The sequence below is a fragment of the Hippocampus zosterae genome, chromosome 5, assembly GCF_025434085.1.
Source record: "Hippocampus zosterae strain Florida chromosome 5, ASM2543408v3, whole genome shotgun sequence".
Classification (NCBI taxonomy): domain Eukaryota; kingdom Metazoa; phylum Chordata; class Actinopteri; order Syngnathiformes; family Syngnathidae; genus Hippocampus; species Hippocampus zosterae.
The window spans coordinates 27,465,547-27,489,523 of NC_067455.1; positions in this window are offsets into that span (position 1 = coordinate 27,465,547).

Genomic DNA, 23,977 nt, shown 5'->3' on the forward strand with positions numbered 1-23,977 from the left:
GTGCCGGGGCGGGCATCGCCCCCGGTACCTCCAGCCGCTACTATTTCCGCGGGCCGTGTTCCAACACTATTCACCCCGGCCAAGAGGCCTATTCCCCGGCCCGCACCCCGCCATTGAGACTGCACGGGAATTATTATTTTTTTATCTCTCAACCTGTCCAAGAGGCCTGCTGCCCGCCGCACTCGCCGCCGGGCCGGCCCACACCCTGCCATTGAGACTGAACGGGGATTATTTATTTTTTTAACTTGGCCGCCGGCCCGGGGCGGGCATCGCCCCCGGTACCTCCAGCCGCTACTATTTCCGTGGGCCGTGTTCCAACACTATTCACCCCGGCCAAGAGGCCTATTCCCCGGCCCGCACCCCGCCATTGAGACTGCATGGGAATTATTATTTTTTTATCTCTCAACCTGTCCAAGAGGCCTGCTGCCCGCCGCAATCGCCGCCGGGCCGGCCCGCACCCTGCCATTGAGACTGAACGGGAATTATTATTTTTTTATCTCTCAACCTGTCCAAGAGGCCTGCTGCCCGCCGCACTCGCCGCCGGGCCGGCCCGCACCCCGCCATTGAGACTGAACGGGGATTATTATTTTTTTTAACTCGGCCTCCGGGCCGGGGCGGGCTTCGCCCCCGGTACCTCCAGCCGCTTCTATTTACGCGCGCCGCGTTCCAACATATTCACCCCGGCCAAGAGGCCTATTCCCCGGCCCGCACCCCGCCATTGAGACTGCATGGGAATTATTATTTTTTTATCTCTCAACCTGTCCAAGAGGCCTGCTGCCCGCCGCAATCGCCGCCGGGCCGGCCCGCACCCTGCCATTGAGACTGAACGGGATTATTTATTTTTTTAACTTGGCCGCCGGGCCGGGGCGGGCATCGCCCCCGGTACCTCCAGCCGCTACTATTTCCGCGGGCCGTGTTCCAACACTATTCACCCCGGCCAAGAGGCCTATTCCCCGGCCCGCACCCCGCCATTGAGACTGCACGGGAATTATTATTTTTTTATCTCTCAACCTGTCCAAGAGGCCTGCTGCCCGCCGCACTCGCCGCCGGGCCGGCCCGCACCCCGCCATTGAGACTGAACGGGGATTATTATTTTTTTTAACTCGGCCTCCGGGCCGGGGCGGGCTTCGCCCCCGGTACCTCCAGCCGCTTCTATTTACGCGCGCCGCGTTCCAACATATTCACCCCGGCCAAGAGGCCTATTCCCCGGCCCGCACCCCGCCATTGAGACTGCACGGGAATTATTATTTTTTTATCTCTCAACCTGTCCAAGAGGCCTGCTGCCCGCCGCACTCGCCGCCGGGCCGGCCCGCACCCCGCCATTGAGACTGAACGGGGATTATTATTTTTTTTAACTCGGCCTCCGGGCCGGGGCGGGCTTCGCCCCCGGTACCTCCAGCCGCTTCTATTTACGCGCGCCGCGTTCCAACATATTCACCCCGGCCAAGAGGCCTATTCCCCGGCCCGCACCCCGCCATTGAGACTGCAAGGGAATTATTATTTTTTTATCTCTCAACCTGTCCAAGAGGCCTGCTGCCCGCCGCAATTGCCGCCGGGCCGGCCCGCACCCTGCCATTGAGACTGAACGGGAATTATTATTTTTTTATCTCTCAACCTGTCCAAGAGGCCTGCTGCCCGCCGCAATCGCCGCCGGGCCGGCCCGCACCCTGCCATTGAGACTGAACGGGGATTATTTATTTTTTTAACTTGGCCGCCGGGCCAGGGCGGGCATCGCCCCCGGTACCTCCAGCCGCTACTATTTCCGCGGGCCGTGTTCCAACACTATTCACCCCGGCCAAGAGGCCTATTCCCCGGCCCGCACCCCGCCATTGAGACTGCACGGGAATTATTATTTTTTTATCTCTCAACCTGTCCAAGAGGCCTGCTGCCCGCCGCACTCGCCGCCGGGCCGGCCCGCACCCCGCCATTGAGACTGAACGGGGATTATTTTTTTTTTTAACTCGGCCTCCGGGCCGGGGCGGGCTTCGCCCCCGGTACCTCCAGCCGCTTCTATTTACGCGCGCCGCGTTCCAACATATTCACCCCGGCCAAGAGGCCTATTCCCCGGCCCGCACCCCGCCATTGAGACTGCACGGGAATTATTATTTTTTTATCTCTCAACCTGTCCAAGAGGCCTGCTGCCCGCCGCACTCGCCGCCGGGCCGGCCCGCACCCCGCCATTGAGACTGAACGGGGATTATTATTTTTTTTAACTCGGCCTCCGGGCCGGGGCGGGCTTCGCCCCCGGTACCTCCAGCCGCTTCTATTTACGCGCGCCGCGTTCCAACATATTCACCCCGGCCAAGAGGCCTATTCCCCGGCCCGCACCCCGCCATTGAGACTGCAAGGGAATTATTATTTTTTTATCTCTCAACCTGTCCAAGAGGCCTGCTGCCCGCCGCAATTGCCGCCGGGCCGGCCCGCACCCTGCCATTGAGACTGAACGGGAATTATTATTTTTTTATCTCTCAACCTGTCCAAGAGGCCTGCTGCCCGCCGCACTCGCCGCCGGGCCGGCCCGCACCCTGCCATTGAGACTGAACGGGGATTATTTATTTTTTTAACTTGGCCGCCGGGCCGGGGCGGGCATCGCCCCCGGTACCTCCAGCCGCTACTATTTCCGCGGGCCGTGTTCCAACACTATTCACCCCGGCCAAGAGGCCTATTCCCCGGCCCGCACCCCGCCATTGAGACTGCATGGGAATTATTATTTTTTTATCTCTCAACCTGTCCAAGAGGCCTGCTGCCCGCCGCAATCGCCGCCGGGCCGGCCCGCACCCTGCCATTGAGACTGAACGGGATTATTTATTTTTTTAACTTGGCCGCCGGGCCGGGGCGGGCATCGCCCCCGGTACCTCCAGCCGCTACTATTTCCGCGGGCCGTGTTCCAACACTATTCACCCCGGCCAAGAGGCCTATTCCCCGGCCCGCACCCCGCCATTGAGACTGCACGGGAATTATTATTTTTTTATCTCTCAACCTGTCCAAGAGGCCTGCTGCCCGCCGCACTCGCCGCCGGGCCGGCCCGCACCCCGCCATTGAGACTGAACGGGGATTATTATTTTTTTTAACTCGGCCTCCGGGCCGGGGCGGGCTTCGCCCCCGGTACCTCCAGCCGCTTCTATTTACGCGCGCCGCGTTCCAACATATTCACCCCGGCCAAGAGGCCTATTCCCCGGCCCGCACCCCGCCATTGAGACTGCATGGGAATTATTATTTTTTTATCTCTCAACCTGTCCAAGAGGCCTGCTGCCCGCCGCAATCGCCGCCGGGCCGGCCCGCACCCTGCCATTGAGACTGAACGGGATTATTTATTTTTTTAACTTGGCCGCCGGGCCGGGGCGGGCATCGCCCCCGGTACCTCCAGCCGCTACTATTTCCGCGGGCCGTGTTCCAACACTATTCACCCCGGCCAAGAGGCCTATTCCCCGGCCCGCACCCCGCCATTGAGACTGCACGGGAATTATTATTTTTTTATCTCTCAACCTGTCCAAGAGGCCTGCTGCCCGCCGCACTCGCCGCCGGGCCGGCCCGCACCCCGCCATTGAGACTGAACGGGGATTATTATTTTTTTTAACTCGGCCTCCGGGCCGGGGCGGGCTTCGCCCCCGGTACCTCCAGCCGCTTCTATTTACGCGCGCCGTGTTCCAACATATTCACCCCGGCCAAGAGGCCTCTTCCCCGGCCACACTCGTCCGCCGGGCCGGCCCGCACCCCGCCATTGAGACTGCACGGGAATTATTATTTTTTTATCTCTCAACCTGTCCAAGAGGCCTGCTGCCCGCCGCACTCGCCGCCGGGCCGGCCCGCACCCCGCCATTGAGACTGAACGGGGATTATTATTTTTTTTAACTCGGCCTCCGGGCCGGGGCGGGCTTCGCCCCCGGTACCTCCAGCCGCTTCTATTTACGCGCGCCGCGTTCCAACATATTCACCCCGGCCAAGAGGCCTCTTCCCCGGCCACACTCGTCCGCCGGGCCGGCCCGCACCCCGCCGTTGAGACTGCACGGGAATTATTATTTTTTTATCTCTCAACCTGTCCAAGAGGCCTGCTGCCCGCCGCACTCGCCGCCGGGCCGGACCGCACCCCGCCATTGAGACTGAACGGGATTATTATTTTTTTTAACTCGGCCTCCGGGCCGGGGCGGGCTTCGCCCCCGGTACCTCCAGCCGCTTCTATTTACGCGCGCCGCGTTCCAACATATTCACCCCGGCCAAGAGGCCTATTCCCCGGCCCGCACCCCGCCATTGAGACTGCACGGGAATTATTATTTTTTTATCTCTCAGCCTGTCCAAGAGGCCTGCTGCCCGCCGCACTCGCCGCCGGGCCGGCCCGCACCCCGCCATTGAGACTGAACGGGGATTATTATTTTTTTTAACTCGGCCTCCGGGCCGGGGCGGGCTTCGCCCCCGGTACCTCCAGCCGCTTCTATTTACGCGTGCCGCGTTCCAACATATTCACCCCGGCCAAGAGGCCTATTCCCCGGCCCGCACCCCGCCATTGAGACTGCATGGGAATTATTATTTTTTTATCTCTCAACCTGTCCAAGAGGCCTGCTGCCCGCCGCAATCGCCGCCGGGCCGGCCCGCACCCTGCCATTGAGACTGAACGGGATTATTTATTTTTTTAACTTGGCCGCCGGGCCGGGGCGGGCATCGCCCCCGGTACCTCCAGCTGCTACTATTTCCGCGGGCCGTGTTCCAACACTATTCACCCCGGCCAAGAGGCCTATTCCCCGGCCCGCACCCCGCCATTGAGACTGCACGGGAATTATTATTTTTTTATCTCTCAACCTGTCCAAGAGGCCTGCTGCCCGCCGCACTCGCCGCCGGGCCGGCCCGCACCCCGCCATTGAGACTGAACGGGGATTATTATTTTTTTTAACTCGGCCTCCGGGCCGGGGCGGGCTTCGCCCCCGGTACCTCCAGCCGCTTCTATTTACGCGCGCCGCGTTCCAACATATTCACCCCGGCCAAGAGGCCTATTCCCCGGCCCGCACCCCGCCATTGAGACTGCACGGGAATTATTATTTTTTTATCTCTCAACCTGTCCAAGAGGCCTGCTGCCCGCCGCACTCGCCGCCGGGCCGGACCGCACCCCGCCATTGAGACTGAACGGGATTATTATTTTTTTTAACTCGGCCTCCGGGCCGGGGCGGGCTTCGCCCCCGGTACCTCCAGCCGCTTCTATTTACGCGCGCCGCGTTCCAACATATTCACCCCGGCCAAGAGGCCTATTCCCCGGCCCGCACCCCGCCATTGAGACTGCACGGGAATTATTATTTTTTTATCTCTCAGCCTGTCCAAGAGGCCTGCTGCCCGCCGCACTCGCCGCCGGGCCGGCCCGCACCCCGCCATTGAGACTGAACGGGGATTATTATTTTTTTTAACTCGGCCTCCGGGCCGGGGCGGGCTTCGCCCCCGGTACCTCCAGCCGCTTCTATTTACGCGTGCCGCGTTCCAACATATTCACCCCGGCCAAGAGGCCTATTCCCCGGCCCGCACCCCGCCATTGAGACTGCATGGGAATTATTATTTTTTTATCTCTCAACCTGTCCAAGAGGCCTGCTGCCCGCCGCAATCGCCGCCGGGCCGGCCCGCACCCTGCCATTGAGACTGAACGGGATTATTTATTTTTTTAACTTGGCCGCCGGGCCGGGGCGGGCATCGCCCCCGGTACCTCCAGCTGCTACTATTTCCGCGGGCCGTGTTCCAACACTATTCACCCCGGCCAAGAGGCCTATTCCCCGGCCCGCACCCCGCCATTGAGACTGCACGGGAATTATTATTTTTTTATCTCTCAACCTGTCCAAGAGGCCTGCTGCCCGCCGCACTCGCCGCCGGGCCGGCCCGCACCCCGCCATTGAGACTGAACGGGGATTATTATTTTTTTTAACTCGGCCTCCGGGCCGGGGCGGGCTTCGCCCCCGGTACCTCCAGCCGCTTCTATTTACGCGCGCCGCGTTCCAACATATTCACCCCGGCCAAGAGGCCTATTCCCCGGCCCGCACCCCGCCATTGAGACTGCACGGGAATTATTATTTTTTTATCTCTCAACCTGTCCAAGAGGCCTGCTGCCCGCCGCACTCGCCGCCGGGCCGGCCCGCACCCCGCCATTGAGACTGAACGGGGATTATTATTTTTTTTAACTCGGCCTCCGGGCCGGGGCGGGCTTCGCCCCCGGTACCTCCAGCCGCTTCTATTTACGCGCGCCGCGTTCCAACATATTCACCCCGGCCAAGAGGCCTATTCCCCGGCCCGCACCCCGCCATTGAGACTGCAAGGGAATTATTATTTTTTTATCTCTCAACCTGTCCAAGAGGCCTGCTGCCCGCCGCAATTGCCGCCGGGCCGGCCCGCACCCTGCCATTGAGACTGAACGGGAATTATTATTTTTTTATCTCTCAACCTGTCCAAGAGGCCTGCTGCCCGCCGCAATCGCCGCCGGGCCGGCCCGCACCCTGCCATTGAGACTGAACGGGATTATTTATTTTTTTAACTCGGCCTCCGGGCCGGGGCGGGCTTCGCCCCCGGTACCTCCAGCCGCTTCTATTTACGCGCGCCGCGTTCCAACATATTCACCCCGGCCAAGAGGCCTATTCCCCGGCCCACACCCCGCCATTGAGACTGCATGGGAATTATTATTTTTTTATCTCTCAACCTGTCCAAGAGGCCTGCTGCCCGCCGCAATCGCCGCCGGGCCGGCCCGCACCCTGCCATTGAGACTGAACGGGGATTATTTATTTTTTTAACTTGGCCGCCGTGCCGGGGCGGGCATCGCCCCCGGTACCTCCAGCCGCTACTATTTCCGCGGGCCGTGTTCCAACACTATTCACCCCGGCCAAGAGGCCTATTCCCCGGCCCGCACCCCGCCATTGAGACTGCACGGGAATTATTATTTTTTTATCTCTCAACCTGTCCAAGAGGCCTGCTGCCCGCCGCACTCGCCGCCGGGCCGGCCCACACCCTGCCATTGAGACTGAACGGGGATTATTTATTTTTTTAACTTGGCCGCCGGCCCGGGGCGGGCATCGCCCCCGGTACCTCCAGCCGCTACTATTTCCGTGGGCCGTGTTCCAACACTATTCACCCCGGCCAAGAGGCCTATTCCCCGGCCCGCACCCCGCCATTGAGACTGCATGGGAATTATTATTTTTTTATCTCTCAACCTGTCCAAGAGGCCTGCTGCCCGCCGCAATCGCCGCCGGGCCGGCCCGCACCCTGCCATTGAGACTGAACGGGAATTATTATTTTTTTATCTCTCAACCTGTCCAAGAGGCCTGCTGCCCGCCGCACTCGCCGCCGGGCCGGCCCGCACCCCGCCATTGAGACTGAACGGGGATTATTATTTTTTTTAACTCGGCCTCCGGGCCGGGGCGGGCTTCGCCCCCGGTACCTCCAGCCGCTTCTATTTACGCGCGCCGCGTTCCAACATATTCACCCCGGCCAAGAGGCCTATTCCCCGGCCCGCACCCCGCCATTGAGACTGCATGGGAATTATTATTTTTTTATCTCTCAACCTGTCCAAGAGGCCTGCTGCCCGCCGCAATCGCCGCCGGGCCGGCCCGCACCCTGCCATTGAGACTGAACGGGATTATTTATTTTTTTAACTTGGCCGCCGGGCCGGGGCGGGCATCGCCCCCGGTACCTCCAGCCGCTACTATTTCCGCGGGCCGTGTTCCAACACTATTCACCCCGGCCAAGAGGCCTATTCCCCGGCCCGCACCCCGCCATTGAGACTGCACGGGAATTATTATTTTTTTATCTCTCAACCTGTCCAAGAGGCCTGCTGCCCGCCGCACTCGCCGCCGGGCCGGCCCGCACCCCGCCATTGAGACTGAACGGGGATTATTATTTTTTTTAACTCGGCCTCCGGGCCGGGGCGGGCTTCGCCCCCGGTACCTCCAGCCGCTTCTATTTACGCGCGCCGCGTTCCAACATATTCACCCCGGCCAAGAGGCCTATTCCCCGGCCCGCACCCCGCCATTGAGACTGCACGGGAATTATTATTTTTTTATCTCTCAACCTGTCCAAGAGGCCTGCTGCCCGCCGCACTCGCCGCCGGGCCGGCCCGCACCCCGCCATTGAGACTGAACGGGGATTATTATTTTTTTTAACTCGGCCTCCGGGCCGGGGCGGGCTTCGCCCCCGGTACCTCCAGCCGCTTCTATTTACGCGCGCCGCGTTCCAACATATTCACCCCGGCCAAGAGGCCTATTCCCCGGCCCGCACCCCGCCATTGAGACTGCAAGGGAATTATTATTTTTTTATCTCTCAACCTGTCCAAGAGGCCTGCTGCCCGCCGCAATTGCCGCCGGGCCGGCCCGCACCCTGCCATTGAGACTGAACGGGAATTATTATTTTTTTATCTCTCAACCTGTCCAAGAGGCCTGCTGCCCGCCGCAATCGCCGCCGGGCCGGCCCGCACCCTGCCATTGAGACTGAACGGGGATTATTTATTTTTTTAACTTGGCCGCCGGGCCAGGGCGGGCATCGCCCCCGGTACCTCCAGCCGCTACTATTTCCGCGGGCCGTGTTCCAACACTATTCACCCCGGCCAAGAGGCCTATTCCCCGGCCCGCACCCCGCCATTGAGACTGCACGGGAATTATTATTTTTTTATCTCTCAACCTGTCCAAGAGGCCTGCTGCCCGCCGCACTCGCCGCCGGGCCGGCCCGCACCCCGCCATTGAGACTGAACGGGGATTATTATTTTTTTTAACTCGGCCTCCGGGCCGGGGCGGGCTTCGCCCCCGGTACCTCCAGCCGCTTCTATTTACGCGCGCCGCGTTCCAACATATTCACCCCGGCCAAGAGGCCTATTCCCCGGCCCGCACCCCGCCATTGAGACTGCACGGGAATTATTATTTTTTTATCTCTCAACCTGTCCAAGAGGCCTGCTGCCCGCCGCACTCGCCGCCGGGCCGGCCCGCACCCCGCCATTGAGACTGAACGGGGATTATTATTTTTTTTAACTCGGCCTCCGGGCCGGGGCGGGCTTCGCCCCCGGTACCTCCAGCCGCTTCTATTTACGCGCGCCGCGTTCCAACATATTCACCCCGGCCAAGAGGCCTATTCCCCGGCCCGCACCCCGCCATTGAGACTGCAAGGGAATTATTATTTTTTTATCTCTCAACCTGTCCAAGAGGCCTGCTGCCCGCCGCAATTGCCGCCGGGCCGGCCCGCACCCTGCCATTGAGACTGAACGGGAATTATTATTTTTTTATCTCTCAACCTGTCCAAGAGGCCTGCTGCCCGCCGCAATCGCCGCCGGGCCGGCCCGCACCCTGCCATTGAGACTGAACGGGGATTATTTATTTTTTTAACTTGGCCGCCGGGCCAGGGCGGGCATCGCCCCCGGTACCTCCAGCCGCTACTATTTCCGCGGGCCGTGTTCCAACACTATTCACCCCGGCCAAGAGGCCTATTCCCCGGCCCGCACCCCGCCATTGAGACTGCACGGGAATTATTATTTTTTTATCTCTCAACCTGTCCAAGAGGCCTGCTGCCCGCCGCACTCGCCGCCGGGCCGGCCCGCACCCCGCCATTGAGACTGAACGGGGATTATTATTTTTTTTAACTCGGCCTCCGGGCCGGGGCGGGCTTCGCCCCCGGTACCTCCAGCCGCTTCTATTTACGCGCGCCGCGTTCCAACATATTCACCCCGGCCAAGAGGCCTATTCCCCGGCCCGCACCCCGCCATTGAGACTGCAAGGGAATTATTATTTTTTTATCTCTCAACCTGTCCAAGAGGCCTGCTGCCCGCCGCAATTGCCGCCGGGCCGGCCCGCACCCTGCCATTGAGACTGAACGGGAATTATTATTTTTTTATCTCTCAACCTGTCCAATAGGCCTGCTGCCCGCCGCAATCGCCGCCGGGCCGGCCCGCACCCTGCCATTGAGACTGAACGGGGATTATTTATTTTTTTAACTTGGCCGCCGGGCCAGGGCGGGCATCGCCCCCGGTACCTCCAGCCGCTACTATTTCCGCGGGCCGTGTTCCAACACTATTCACCCCGGCCAAGAGGCCTATTCCCCGGCCCGCACCCCGCCATTGAGACTGCACGGGAATTATTATTTTTTTATCTCTCAACCTGTCCAAGAGGCCTGCTGCCCGCCGCACTCGCTGCCGGGCCGGCCCGCACCCCGCCATTGAGACTGAACGGGGATTATTATTTTTTTTAACTCGGCCTCCGGGCCGGGGCGGGCTTCGCCCCCGGTACCTCCAGCCGCTTCTATTTACGCGCGCCGCGTTCCAACATATTCACCCCGGCCAAGAGGCCTATTCCCCGGCCCGCACCCCGCCATTGAGACTGCATGGGAATTATTATTTTTTTATCTCTCAACCTGTCCAAGAGGCCTGCTGCCCGCCGCAATCGCCGCCGGGCCGGCCCGCACCCTGCCATTGATACTGAACGGGATTATTTATTTTTTTAACTTGGCCGCCGGGCCGGGGCGGGCATCGCCCCCGGTACCTCCAGCCGCTACTATTTCCGCGGGCCATGTTCCAACACTATTCACCCCGGCCAAGAGGCCTATTCCCCGGCCCGCACCCCGCCATTGAGACTGCACGGGAATTATTATTTTTTTATCTCTCAACCTGTCCAAGAGGCCTGCTGCCCGCCGCACTCGCCGCCGGGCCGGCCCGCACCCCGCCATTGAGACTGAACGGGGATTATTATTTTTTTTAACTCGGCCTCCGGGCCGGGGCGGGCTTCGCCCCCGGTACCTCCAGCCGCTTCTATTTACGCGCGCCGCGTTCCAACATATTCACCCCGGCCAAGAGGCCTATTCCCCGGCCCGCACCCCGCCATTGAGACTGCACGGGAATTATTATTTTTTTATCTCTCAACCTGTCCAAGAGGCCTGCTGCCCGCCGCACTCGCCGCCGGGCCGGCCCGCACCCCGCCATTGAGACTGAACGGGGATTATTATTTTTTTTAACTCGGCCTCCGGGCCGGGGCGGGCTTCGCCCCCGGTACCTCCAGCCGCTTCTATTTACGCGCGCCGCGTTCCAACATATTCACCCCGGCCAAGAGGCCTATTCCCCGGCCCGCACCCCGCCATTGAGACTGCAAGGGAATTATTATTTTTTTATCTCTCAACCTGTCCAAGAGGCCTGCTGCCCGCCGCAATTGCCGCCGGGCCGGCCCGCACCCTGCCATTGAGACTGAACGGGGATTATTTATTTTTTTAACTTGGCCGCCGGGCCAGGGCGGGCATCGCCCCCGGTACCTCCAGCCGCTACTATTTCCGCGGGCCGTGTTCCAACACTATTCACCCCGGCCAAGAGGCCTATTCCCCGGCCCGCACCCCGCCATTGAGACTGCACGGGAATTATTATTTTTTTATCTCTCAACCTGTCCAAGAGGCCTGCTGCCCGCCGCACTCGCTGCCGGGCCGGCCCGCACCCCGCCATTGAGACTGAACGGGGATTATTATTTTTTTTAACTCGGCCTCCGGGCCGGGGCGGGCTTCGCCCCCGGTACCTCCAGCCGCTTCTATTTACGCGCGCCGCGTTCCAACATATTCACCCCGGCCAAGAGGCCTATTCCCCGGCCCGCACCCCGCCATTGAGACTGCATGGGAATTATTATTTTTTTATCTCTCAACCTGTCCAAGAGGCCTGCTGCCCGCCGCAATCGCCGCCGGGCCGGCCCGCACCCTGCCATTGAGACTGAACGGGATTATTTATTTTTTTAACTTGGCCGCCGGGCGGGGCGGGCATCGCCCCCGGTACCTCCAGCCGCTACTATTTCCGCGGGCCGTGTTCCAACACTATTCACCCCAGCCAAGAGGCCTATTCCCCGGCCCGCACCCCGCCATTGAGACTGCACGGGAATTATTATTTTTTTATCTCTCAACCTGTCCAAGAGGCCTGCTGCCCGCCGCACTCGCCGCCGGGCCGGCCCGCACCCCGCCATTGAGACTGAACGGGGATTATTATTTTTTTTAACTCGGCCTCCGGGCCGGGGCAGGCTTCGACCCCGGTACCTCCAGCCGCTTCTATTTACGCGCGCCGCGTTCCAACATATTCACCCCGGCCAAGAGGCCTCTTCCCCGGCCACACTCGTCCGCCGGGCCGGCCCGCACCCCGCCATTGAGACTACACGGGAATTATTTTTTTTTTTATCTCTCAACCTGTCCAAGAGGCCTGCTGCCCGCCGCAATCGCCGCCGGGCCGGCCCGCACCCTGCCATTGAGACTGAACGGGGATTATTTATTTTTTTAACTTGGCCGCCTGGCCGGGGCGGGCATCGCCCCCGGTACCTCCAGCCGCTACTATTTCCGCGGGCCGTGTTCCAACACTATTCACCCCGGCCAAGAGGCCTATTCCCCGGCCCGCACCCCGCCATTGAGACTGCACGGGAATTATTATTTTTTTATCTCTCAACCTGTCCAAGAGGCCTGCTGCCCGCCGCACTCGCCGCCGGGCCGGCCCGCACCCCGCCATTGAGACTGTACGGGGATTATTATTTTTTTTAACTCGGCCGCCGGGCCGGGGCGGGCTTCGCCCCCGGTGCCTCCAGCCGCTTCTATTTACGCGCGCCGCGTTCCAACATATTCACCCCGGCCAAGAGGCCTCTTCCCCGGCCACACTCGTCCGCCGGGCCGGCCAGCACCCCGCCATTGAGACTGCACGGGAATTATTATTTTTTTATCTCTCAACCTGTCCAAGAGGCCTGCTGCCCGCCGCACTCGCCGCCGGGCCGGCCCGCACCCCGCCATTGAGACTGAACGGGGATTATTATTTTTTTTAACTCGGCCTCCGGGCCGGGGCGGGCTTCGCCCCCGGTACCTCCAGCCGCTTCTATTTACGCGCGCCGCGTTCCAACATATTCACCCCGGCAAAGAGGCCTCTTCCCCGCCCACACTCGTCCGCCGGGCCGGCCCGCACCCCGCCATTGAGACTGCACGGGAATTATTATTTTTTTATCTCTCAACCTGTCCAAGAGGCCTGCTGCCCGCCGCAATCGCCGCCGGGCCGGCCCGCACCCTGCCATTGAGACTGAACGGGGATTATTTATTTTTTTAACTTGGCCGCCGGCCCGGGACGGGCATCGCCCCCGGTACCTCCAGCCGCTACTATTTCCGCGGGCCGTGTTCCAACACTATTCACCCCGGCCAAGAGGCCTATTCCCCGGCCCGCACCCCGCCATTGAAACTGCATGGGAATTATTATTTTTTTATCTCTCAACCTGTCCAAGAGGCCTGCTGCCCGCCGCAATCGCCGCCGGGCCGGCCCGCACCCTGCCATTGAGACTGAACTGGGGATTTTTTTTTTTTTTTAACTTGGCCGCCGGGCCGGGGCGGGCATCGCCCCCGGTACCTCCAGCCGCTACTATTTCCGCGGGCCGTGTTCCAACACTATTCACCCCGGCCAAGAGGCCTATTCCCCGGCCCGCACCCCGCCATTGAGACTGCATGGGAATTATTATTTTTTTATCTCTCAACCTGTCCAAGAGGCCTGCTGCCCGCCGCAATTGCCGCCGGGCCGGCCCGCACCCTGCCATTGAGACTGAACGGGAATTATTATTTTTTTATCTCTCAACCTGTCCAAGAGGCCTGCTGCCCGCCGCACTCGCCGCCGGGCCGGCCCGCACCCTGCCATTGAGACTGAACGGGGATTATTTATTTTTTTAACTTGGCCGCCGGGCCGGGGCGGGCATCGCCCCCGGTACCTCCAGCCTCTACTATTTCCGCGGGCCGTGTTCCAACACTATTCACCCCGGCCAAGAGGCCTATTCCCCGGCCCGCACCTCGCCATTGAGACTGCACGGGAATTATTATTTTTTTATCTCTCAACCTGTCCAAGAGGCCTGCTGCCCGCCGCAATCGCCGCCGGGCCGGCCCGCACCCTGCCATTGAGACTGAACGGGGATTATTTATTTTTTTAACTTGGCCGCCGGCCCGGGACGGGCATCGCCCCCGGTACCTCCAGCCGCTACTATTTCCGCGGGCCGTGTTCCAACACTATTCACCCCGGCCAAGAGGCCTATTCCCCGGCCCGCACCCCGCCATTGAAACTGCATGGGAATTATTATTTTTTTATCTCTCAACCTGTCCAAGAGGCCTGCTGCCCGCCGCAATCGCCGCCGGGCCGGCCCGCACCCTGCCATTGAGACTGAACTGGGGATTTTTTTTTTTTTTTAACTTGGCCGCCGGGCCGGGGCGGGCATCGCCCCCGGTACCTCCAGCCGCTACTATTTCCGCGGGCCGTGTTCCAACACTATTCACCCCGGCCAAGAGGCCTATTCCCCGGCCCGCACCCCGCCATTGAGACTGCATGGGAATTATTATTTTTTTATCTCTCAACCTGTCCAAGAGGCCTGCTGCCCGCCGCAATTGCCGCCGGGCCGGCCCGCACCCTGCCATTGAGACTGAACGGGAATTATTATTTTTTTATCTCTCAACCTGTCCAAGAGGCCTGCTGCCCGCCGCACTCGCCGCCGGGCCGGCCCGCACCCTGCCATTGAGACTGAACGGGGATTATTTATTTTTTTAACTTGGCCGCCGGGCCGGGGCGGGCATCGCCCCCGGTACCTCCAGCCGCTACTATTTCCGCGGGCCGTGTTCCAACACTATTCACCCCGGCCAAGAGGCCTATTCCCCGGCCCGCACCCCGCCATTGAGACTGCATGGGAATTATTATTTTTTTATCTCTCAACCTGTCCAAGAGGCCTACTGCCCGCCGCAATCGCCGCCGGGCCGGCCCGCACCCTGCCATTGAGACTGAACGGGATTATTTATTTTTTTAACTTGGCCGCCGGGCCGGGGCGGGCATCGCCCCCGGTACCTCCAGCCGCTACTATTTCCGCGGGCCGTGTTCCAACACTATTCACCCCGGCCAAGAGGCCTATTCCCCGGCCCGCACCCCGCCATTGAGACTGCACGGGAATTATTATTTTTTTATCTCTCAACCTGTCCAAGAGGCCTGCTGCCCGCCGCACTCGCCGCCGGGCCGGCCCGCACCCCGCCATTGAGACTGAACGGGGATTATTATTTTTTTTAACTCGGCCTCCGGGCCGGGGCGGGCTTCGCCCCCGGTACCTCCAGCCGCTTCTATTTACGCGCGCCGCGTTCCAACATATTCACCCCGGCCAAGAGGCCTATTCCCCGGCCCGCACCCCGCCATTGAGACTGCATGGGAATTATTATTTTTTTATCTCTCAACCTGTCCAAGAGGCCTGCTGCCCGCCGCAATCGCCGCCGGGCCGGCCCGCACCCTGCCATTGAGACTGAACGGGATTATTTATTTTTTTAACTTGGCCGCCGGGCCGGGGCGGGCATCGCCCCCGGTACCTCCAGCCGCTACTATTTCCGCGGGCCGTGTTCCAACACTATTCACCCCGGCCAAGAGGCCTATTCCCCGGCCCGCACCCCGCCATTGAAACTGCATGGGAATTATTATTTTTTTATCTCTCAACCTGTCCAAGAGGCCTGCTGCCCGCCGCACTCGCCGCCGGGCCGGCCCGCACCCCGCCATTGAGACTGAACGGGGATTATTATTTTTTTTAACTCGGCCTCCGGGCCGGGGCGGGCTTCGCCCCCGGTACCTCCAGCCGCTTCTATTTACGCGCGCCGCGTTCCAACATATTCACCCCGGCCAAGAGGCCTCTTCCCCGGCCACACTCGTCCGCCGGGCCGGCCCGCACCCCGCCGTTGAGACTGCACGGGAATTATTATTTTTTTATCTCTCAACCTGTCCAAGAGGCCTGCTGCCCGCCGCACTCGCCGCCGGGCCGGACCGCACCCCGCCATTGAGACTGAACGGGGATTATTATTTTTTTTAACTCGGCCTCCGGGCCGGGGCGGGCTTCGCCCCCGGTACCTCCAGCCGCTTCTATTTACGCGCGCCGCGTTCCAACATATTCACCCCGGCCAAGAGGCCTATTCCCCGGCCCGCACCCCGCCATTGAGACTGCACGGGAATTATTATTTTTTTATCTCTCAACCTGTCCAAGAGGCCTGCTGCCCGCCGCACTCGCCGCCGGGCCGGCCCGCACCCCGCCATTGAGACTGAACGGGGATTATTATTTTTTTTAACTCGGCCTCCGGGCCGGGGCGGGCTTCGCCCCCGGTACCTCCAGCCGCTTCTATTTACGCGCGCCGCGTTCCAACATATTCACCCCGGCCAAGAGGCCTATTCCCCGGCCCGCACCCCGCCATTGAGACTGCATGGGAATTATTATTTTTTTATCTCTCAACCTGTCCAAGAGGCCTGCTGCCCGCCGCAATCGCCGCCGGGCCGGCCCGCACCCTGCCATTGAGACTGAACGGGATTATTTATTTTTTTAACTTGGCCGCCGGGCGGGGCGGGCATCGCCCCCGGTACCTCCAGCCGCTACTATTTCCGCGGGCCGTGTTCCAACACTATTCACCCCAGCCAAGAGGCCTATTCCCCGGCCCGCACCCCGCCATTGAGACTGCACGGGAATTATTATTTTTTTATCTCTCAACCTGTCCAAGAGGCCTGCTGCCCGCCGCACTCGCCGCCGGGCCGGCCCGCACCCCGCCATTGAGACTGAACGGGGATTATTATTTTTTTTAACTCGGCCTCCGGGCCGGGGCAGGCTTCGACCCCGGTACCTCCAGCCGCTTCTATTTACGCGCGCCGCGTTCCAACATATTCACCCCGGCCAAGAGGCCTCTTCCCCGGCCACACTCGTCCGCCGGGCCGGCCCGCACCCCGCCATTGAGACTACACGGGAATTATTTTTTTTTTTATCTCTCAACCTGTCCAAGAGGCCTGCTGCCCGCCGCAATCGCCGCCGGGCCGGCCCGCACCCTGCCATTGAGACTGAACGGGGATTATTTATTTTTTTAACTTGGCCGCCTGGCCGGGGCGGGCATCGCCCCCGGTACCTCCAGCCGCTACTATTTCCGCGGGCCGTGTTCCAACACTATTCACCCCGGCCAAGAGGCCTATTCCCCGGCCCGCACCCCGCCATTGAGACTGCACGGGAATTATTATTTTTTTATCTCTCAACCTGTCCAAGAGGCCTGCTGCCCGCCGCACTCGCCGCCGGGCCGGCCCGCACCCCGCCATTGAGACTGTACGGGGATTATTATTTTTTTTAACTCGGCCGCCGGGCCGGGGCGGGCTTCGCCCCCGGTGCCTCCAGCCGCTTCTATTTACGCGCGCCGCGTTCCAACATATTCACCCCGGCCAAGAGGCCTCTTCCCCGGCCACACTCGTCCGCCGGGCCGGCCAGCACCCCGCCATTGAGACTGCACGGGAATTATTATTTTTTTATCTCTCAACCTGTCCAAGAGGCCTGCTGCCCGCCGCACTCGCCGCCGGGCCGGCCCGCACCCCGCCATTGAGACTGAACGGGGATTATTATTTTTTTTAACTCGGCCTCCGGGCCGGGGCGGGCTTCGCCCCCGGTACCTCCAGCCGCTTCTATTTACGCGCGCCGCGTTCCAACATATTCACCCCGGCAAAGAGGCCTCTTCCCCGCCCACACTCGTCCGCCGGGCCGGCCCGCACCCCGCCATTGAGACTGCACGGGAATTATTATTTTTTTATCTCTCAACCTGTCCAAGAGGCCTGCTGCCCGCCGCAATCGCCGCCGGGCCGGCCCGCACCCTGCCATTGAGACTGAACGGGGATTATTTATTTTTTTAACTTGGCCGCCGGCCCGGGACGGGCATCGCCCCCGGTACCTCCAGCCGCTACTATTTCCGCGGGCCGTGTTCCAACACTATTCACCCCGGCCAAGAGGCCTATTCCCCGGCCCGCACCCCGCCATTGAAACTGCATGGGAATTATTATTTTTTTATCTCTCAACCTGTCCAAGAGGCCTGCTGCCCGCCGCAATCGCCGCCGGGCCGGCCCGCACCCTGCCATTGAGACTGAACTGGGGATTTTTTTTTTTTTTTAACTTGGCCGCCGGGCCGGGGCGGGCATCGCCCCCGGTACCTCCAGCCGCTACTATTTCCGCGGGCCGTGTTCCAACACTATTCACCCCGGCCAAGAGGCCTATTCCCCGGCCCGCACCCCGCCATTGAGACTGCATGGGAATTATTATTTTTTTATCTCTCAACCTGTCCAAGAGGCCTGCTGCCCGCCGCAATTGCCGCCGGGCCGGCCCGCACCCTGCCATTGAGACTGAACGGGAATTATTATTTTTTTATCTCTCAACCTGTCCAAGAGGCCTGCTGCCCGCCGCACTCGCCGCCGGGCCGGCCCGCACCCTGCCATTGAGACTGAACGGGGATTATTTATTTTTTTAACTTGGCCGCCGGGCCGGGGCGGGCATCGCCCCCGGTACCTCCAGCCTCTACTATTTCCGCGGGCCGTGTTCCAACACTATTCACCCCGGCCAAGAGGCCTATTCCCCGGCCCGCACCTCGCCATTGAGACTGCACGGGAATTATTATTTTTTTATCTCTCAACCTGTCCAAGAGGCCTGCTGCCCGCCGCAATCGCCGCCGGGCCGGCCCGCACCCTGCCATTGAGACTGAACGGGGATTATTTATTTTTTTAACTTGGCCGCCGGCCCGGGACGGGCATCGCCCCCGGTACCTCCAGCCGCTACTATTTCCGCGGGCCGTGTTCCAACACTATTCACCCCGGCCAAGAGGCCTATTCCCCGGCCCGCACCCCGCCATTGAAACTGCATGGGAATTATTATTTTTTTATCTCTCAACCTGTCCAAGAGGCCTGCTGCCCGCCGCAATCGCCGCCGGGCCGGCCCGCACCCTGCCATTGAGACTGAACTGGGGATTTTTTTTTTTTTTTAACTTGGCCGCCGGGCCGGGGCGGGCATCGCCCCCGGTACCTCCAGCCGCTACTATTTCCGCGGGCCGTGTTCCAACACTATTCACCCCGGCCAAGAGGCCTATTCCCCGGCCCGCACCCCGCCATTGAGACTGCATGGGAATTATTATTTTTTTATCTCTCAACCTGTCCAAGAGGCCTGCTGCCCGCCGCAATTGCCGCCGGGCCGGCCCGCACCCTGCCATTGAGACTGAACGGGAATTATTATTTTTTTATCTCTCAACCTGTCCAAGAGGCCTGCTGCCCGCCGCACTCGCCGCCGGGCCGGCCCGCACCCTGCCATTGAGACTGAACGGGGATTATTTATTTTTTTAACTTGGCCGCCGGGCCGGGGCGGGCATCGCCCCCGGTACCTCCAGCCGCTACTATTTCCGCGGGCCGTGTTCCAACACTATTCACCCCGGCCAAGAGGCCTATTCCCCGGCCCGCACCCCGCCATTGAGACTGCATGGGAATTATTATTTTTTTATCTCTCAACCTGTCCAAGAGGCCTACTGCCCGCCGCAATCGCCGCCGGGCCGGCCCGCACCCTGCCATTGAGACTGAACGGGATTATTTATTTTTTTAACTTGGCCGCCGGGCCGGGGCGGGCATCGCCCCCGGTACCTCCAGCCGCTACTATTTCCGCGGGCCGTGTTCCAACACTATTCACCCCGGCCAAGAGGCCTATTCCCCGGCCCGCACCCCGCCATTGAGACTGCACGGGAATTATTATTTTTTTATCTCTCAACCTGTCCAAGAGGCCTGCTGCCCGCCGCACTCGCCGCCGGGCCGGCCCGCACCCCGCCATTGAGACTGAACGGGGATTATTATTTTTTTTAACTCGGCCTCCGGGCCGGGGCGGGCTTCGCCCCCGGTACCTCCAGCCGCTTCTATTTACGCGCGCCGCGTTCCAACATATTCACCCCGGCCAAGAGGCCTATTCCCCGGCCCGCACCCCGCCATTGAGACTGCATGGGAATTATTATTTTTTTATCTCTCAACCTGTCCAAGAGGCCTGCTGCCCGCCGCAATCGCCGCCGGGCCGGCCCGCACCCTGCCATTGAGACTGAACGGGATTATTTATTTTTTTAACTTGGCCGCCGGGCCGGGGCGGGCATCGCCCCCGGTACCTCCAGCCGCTACTATTTCCGCGGGCCGTGTTCCAACACTATTCACCCCGGCCAAGAGGCCTATTCCCCGGCCCGCACCCCGCCATTGAAACTGCATGGGAATTATTATTTTTTTATCTCTCAACCTGTCCAAGAGGCCTGCTGCCCGCCGCACTCGCCGCCGGGCCGGCCCGCACCCCGCCATTGAGACTGAACGGGGATTATTATTTTTTTTAACTCGGCCTCCGGGCCGGGGCGGGCTTCGCCCCCGGTACCTCCAGCCGCTTCTATTTACGCGCGCCGCGTTCCAACATATTCACCCCGGCCAAGAGGCCTCTTCCCCGGCCACACTCGTCCGCCGGGCCGGCCCGCACCCCGCCGTTGAGACTGCACGGGAATTATTATTTTTTTATCTCTCAACCTGTCCAAGAGGCCTGCTGCCCGCCGCACTCGCCGCCGGGCCGGACCGCACCCCGCCATTGAGACTGAACGGGGATTATTATTTTTTTTAACTCGGCCTCCGGGCCGGGGCGGGCTTCGCCCCCGGTACCTCCAGCCGCTTCTATTTACGCGCGCCGCGTTCCAACATATTCACCCCGGCCAAGAGGCCTATTCCCCGGCCCGCACCCCGCCATTGAGACTGCACGGGAATTATTATTTTTTTATCTCTCAACCTGTCCAAGAGGCCTGCTGCCCGCCGCACTCGCCGCCGGGCCGGCCCGCACCCCGCCATTGAGACTGAACGGGGATTATTATTTTTTTTAACTCGGCCTCCGGGCCGGGGCGGGCTTCGCCCCCGGTACCTCCAGCCGCTTCTATTTACGCGCGCCGCGTTCCAACATATTCACCCCGGCCAAGAGGCCTATTCCCCGGCCCGCACCCCGCCATTGAGACTGCACGGGAATTATTATTTTTTTATCTCTCAACCTGTCCAAGAGGCCTGCTGCCCGCCGCACTCGCCGCCGGGCCGGCCCGCACCCCGCCATTGAGACTGAACAGGGATTATTATTTTTTTTAACTCGGCCTCCGGGCCGGGGCGGGCTTCGCCCCCGGTACCTCCAGCCGCTTCTATTTACGCGCGCCGCGTTCCAACATATTCACCCCGGCCAAGAGGCCTATTCCCCGGCCCGCACCCCGCCATTGAGACTGCACGGGAATTATTATTTTTTTATCTCTCAACCTGTCCAAGAGGCCTGCTGCCCGCCGCACTCGCCGCCGGGCCGGCCCGCACCCCGCCATTGAGACTGAACGGGGATTATTATTTTTTTTAACTCGGCCTCCGGGCCGGGGCGGGCTTCGCCCCCGGTACCTCCAGCCGCTTCTATTTACGCGCGCCGCGTTCCAACATATTCACCCCGGCCAAGAGGCCTATTCCCCGGCCCGCACCCCGCCATTGAGACTGCAAGGGAATTATTATTTTTTTATCTCTCAACCTGTCCAAGAGGCCTGCTGCCCGCCGCAATTGCCGCCGGGCCGGCCCGCACCCTGCCATTGAGACTGAACGGGAATTATTATTTTTTTATCTCTCAACCTGTCCAAGAGGCCTGCTGCCCGCCGCAATCGCCGCCGGGCCGGCCCGCACCCTGCCATTGAGACTGAACGGGGATTTTTTTTTTTTTTAACTTGGCCGCCGGGCCGGGGCGGGCATCGCCCCCGGTACCTCCAGCCGCTACTATTTCCGCGGGCCGTGTTCCAACACTATTCACCCCGGCCAAGAGGCCTATTCCCCGGCCCGCACCCCGCCATTGAGACTGCACGGGAATTATTATTTTTTTATCTCTCAACCTGTCCAAGAGGCCTGCTGCCCGCCGCACTCGCCGCCGGGCCGGCCCGCACCCCGCCATTGAGACTGAACGGGGATTATTATTTTTTTTAACTCGGCCTCCGGGCCGGGGCGGGCTTCGCCCCCGGTACCTCCAGCCGCTTCTATTTACGCGCGCCGTGTTCCAACATATTCACCCCGGCCAAGAGGCCTCTTCCCCGGCCACACTCGTCCGCCGGGCCGGCCCGCACCCCGCCATTGAGACTGCACGGGAATTATTATTTTTTTATCTCTCAACCTGTCCAAGAGGCCTGCTGCCCGCCGCACTCGCCGCCGGGCCGGCCCGCACCCCGCCATTGAGACTGAACGGGGATTATTATTTTTTTTAACTCGGCCTCCGGGCCGGGGCGGGCTTCGCCCCCGGTACCTCCAGCCGCTTCTATTTACGCGCGCCGCGTTCCAACATATTCACCCCGGCCAAGAGGCCTCTTCCCCGGCCACACTCGTCCGCCGGGCCGGCCCGCACCCCGCCGTTGAGACTGCACGGGAATTATTATTTTTTTATCTCTCAACCTGTCCAAGAGGCCTGCTGCCCGCCGCACTCGCCGCCGGGCCGGACCGCACCCCGCCATTGAGACTGAACGGGATTATTTTTTTTTTTAACTCGGCCTCCGGGCCGGGGCGGGCTTCGCCCCCGGTACCTCCAGCCGCTTCTATTTACGCGCGCCGCGTTCCAACATATTCACCCCGGCCAAGAGGCCTATTCCCCGGCCCGCACCCCGCCATTGAGACTGCACGGGAATTATTATTTTTTTATCTCTCAGCCTGTCCAAGAGGCCTGCTGCCCGCCGCACTCGCCGCCGGGCCGGCCCGCACCCCGCCATTGAGACTGAACGGGGATTATTATTTTTTTTAACTCGGCCTCCGGGCCGGGGCGGGCTTCGCCCCCGGTACCTCCAGCCGCTTCTATTTACGCGTGCCGCGTTCCAACATATTCACCCCGGCCAAGAGGCCTATTCCCCGGCCCGCACCCCGCCATTGAGACTGCATGGGAATTATTATTTTTTAATCTCTCAACCTGTCCAAGAGGCCTGCTGCCCGCCGCAATCGCCGCCGGGCCGGCCCGCACCCTGCCATTGAGACTGAACGGGATTATTTATTTTTTTAACTTGGCCGCCGGGCCGGGGCGGGCATCGCCCCCGGTACCTCCAGCTGCTACTATTTCCGCGGGCCGTGTTCCAACACTATTCACCCCGGCCAAGAGGCCTATTCCCCGGCCCGCACCCCGCCATTGAGACTGCACGGGAATTATTATTTTTTTATCTCTCAACCTGTCCAAGAGGCCTGCTGCCCGCCGCACTCGCCGCCGGGCCGGCCCGCACCCCGCCATTGAGACTGAACGGGGATTATTATTTTTTTTAACTCGGCCTCCGGGCCGGGGCGGGCTTCGCCCCCGGTACCTCCAGCCGCTTCTATTTACGCGCGCCGCGTTCCAACATATTCACCCCGGCCAAGAGGCCTATTCCCCGGCCCGCACCCCGCCATTGAGACTGCACGGGAATTATTATTTTTTTATCTCTCAACCTGTCCAAGAGGCCTGCTGCCCGCCGCACTCGCCGCCGGGCCGGCCCGCACCCCGCCATTGAGACTGAACGGGGATTATTATTTTTTTTAACTCGGCCTCCGGGCCGGGGCGGGCTTCGCCCCCGGTACCTCCAGCCGCTTCTATTTACGCGCGCCGCGTTCCAACATATTCACCCCGGCCAAGAGGCCTATTCCCCGGCCCGCACCCCGCCATTGAGACTGCAAGGGAATTATTATTTTTTTATCTCTCAACCTGTCCAAGAGGCCTGCTGCCCGCCGCAATTGCCGCCGGGCCGGCCCGCACCCTGCCATTGAGACTGAACGGGAATTATTATTTTTTTATCTCTCAACCTGTCCAAGAGGCCTGCTGCCCGCCGCAATCGCCGCCGGGCCGGCCCGCACCCTGCCATTGAGACTGAACGGGATTATTTATTTTTTTAACTCGGCCTCCGGGCCGGGGCGGGCTTCGCCCCCGGTACCTCCAGCCGCTTCTATTTACGCGCGCCGCGTTCCAACATATTCACCCCGGCCAAGAGGCCTATTCCCCGGCCCACACCCCGCCATTGAGACTGCATGGGAATTATTATTTTTTTATCTCTCAACCTGTCCAAGAGGCCTGCTGCCCGCCGCAATCGCCGCCGGGCCGGCCCGCACCCTGCCATTGAGACTGAACGGGGATTATTTATTTTTTTAACTTGGCCGCCGTGCCGGGGCGGGCATCGCCCCCGGTACCTCCAGCCGCTACTATTTCCG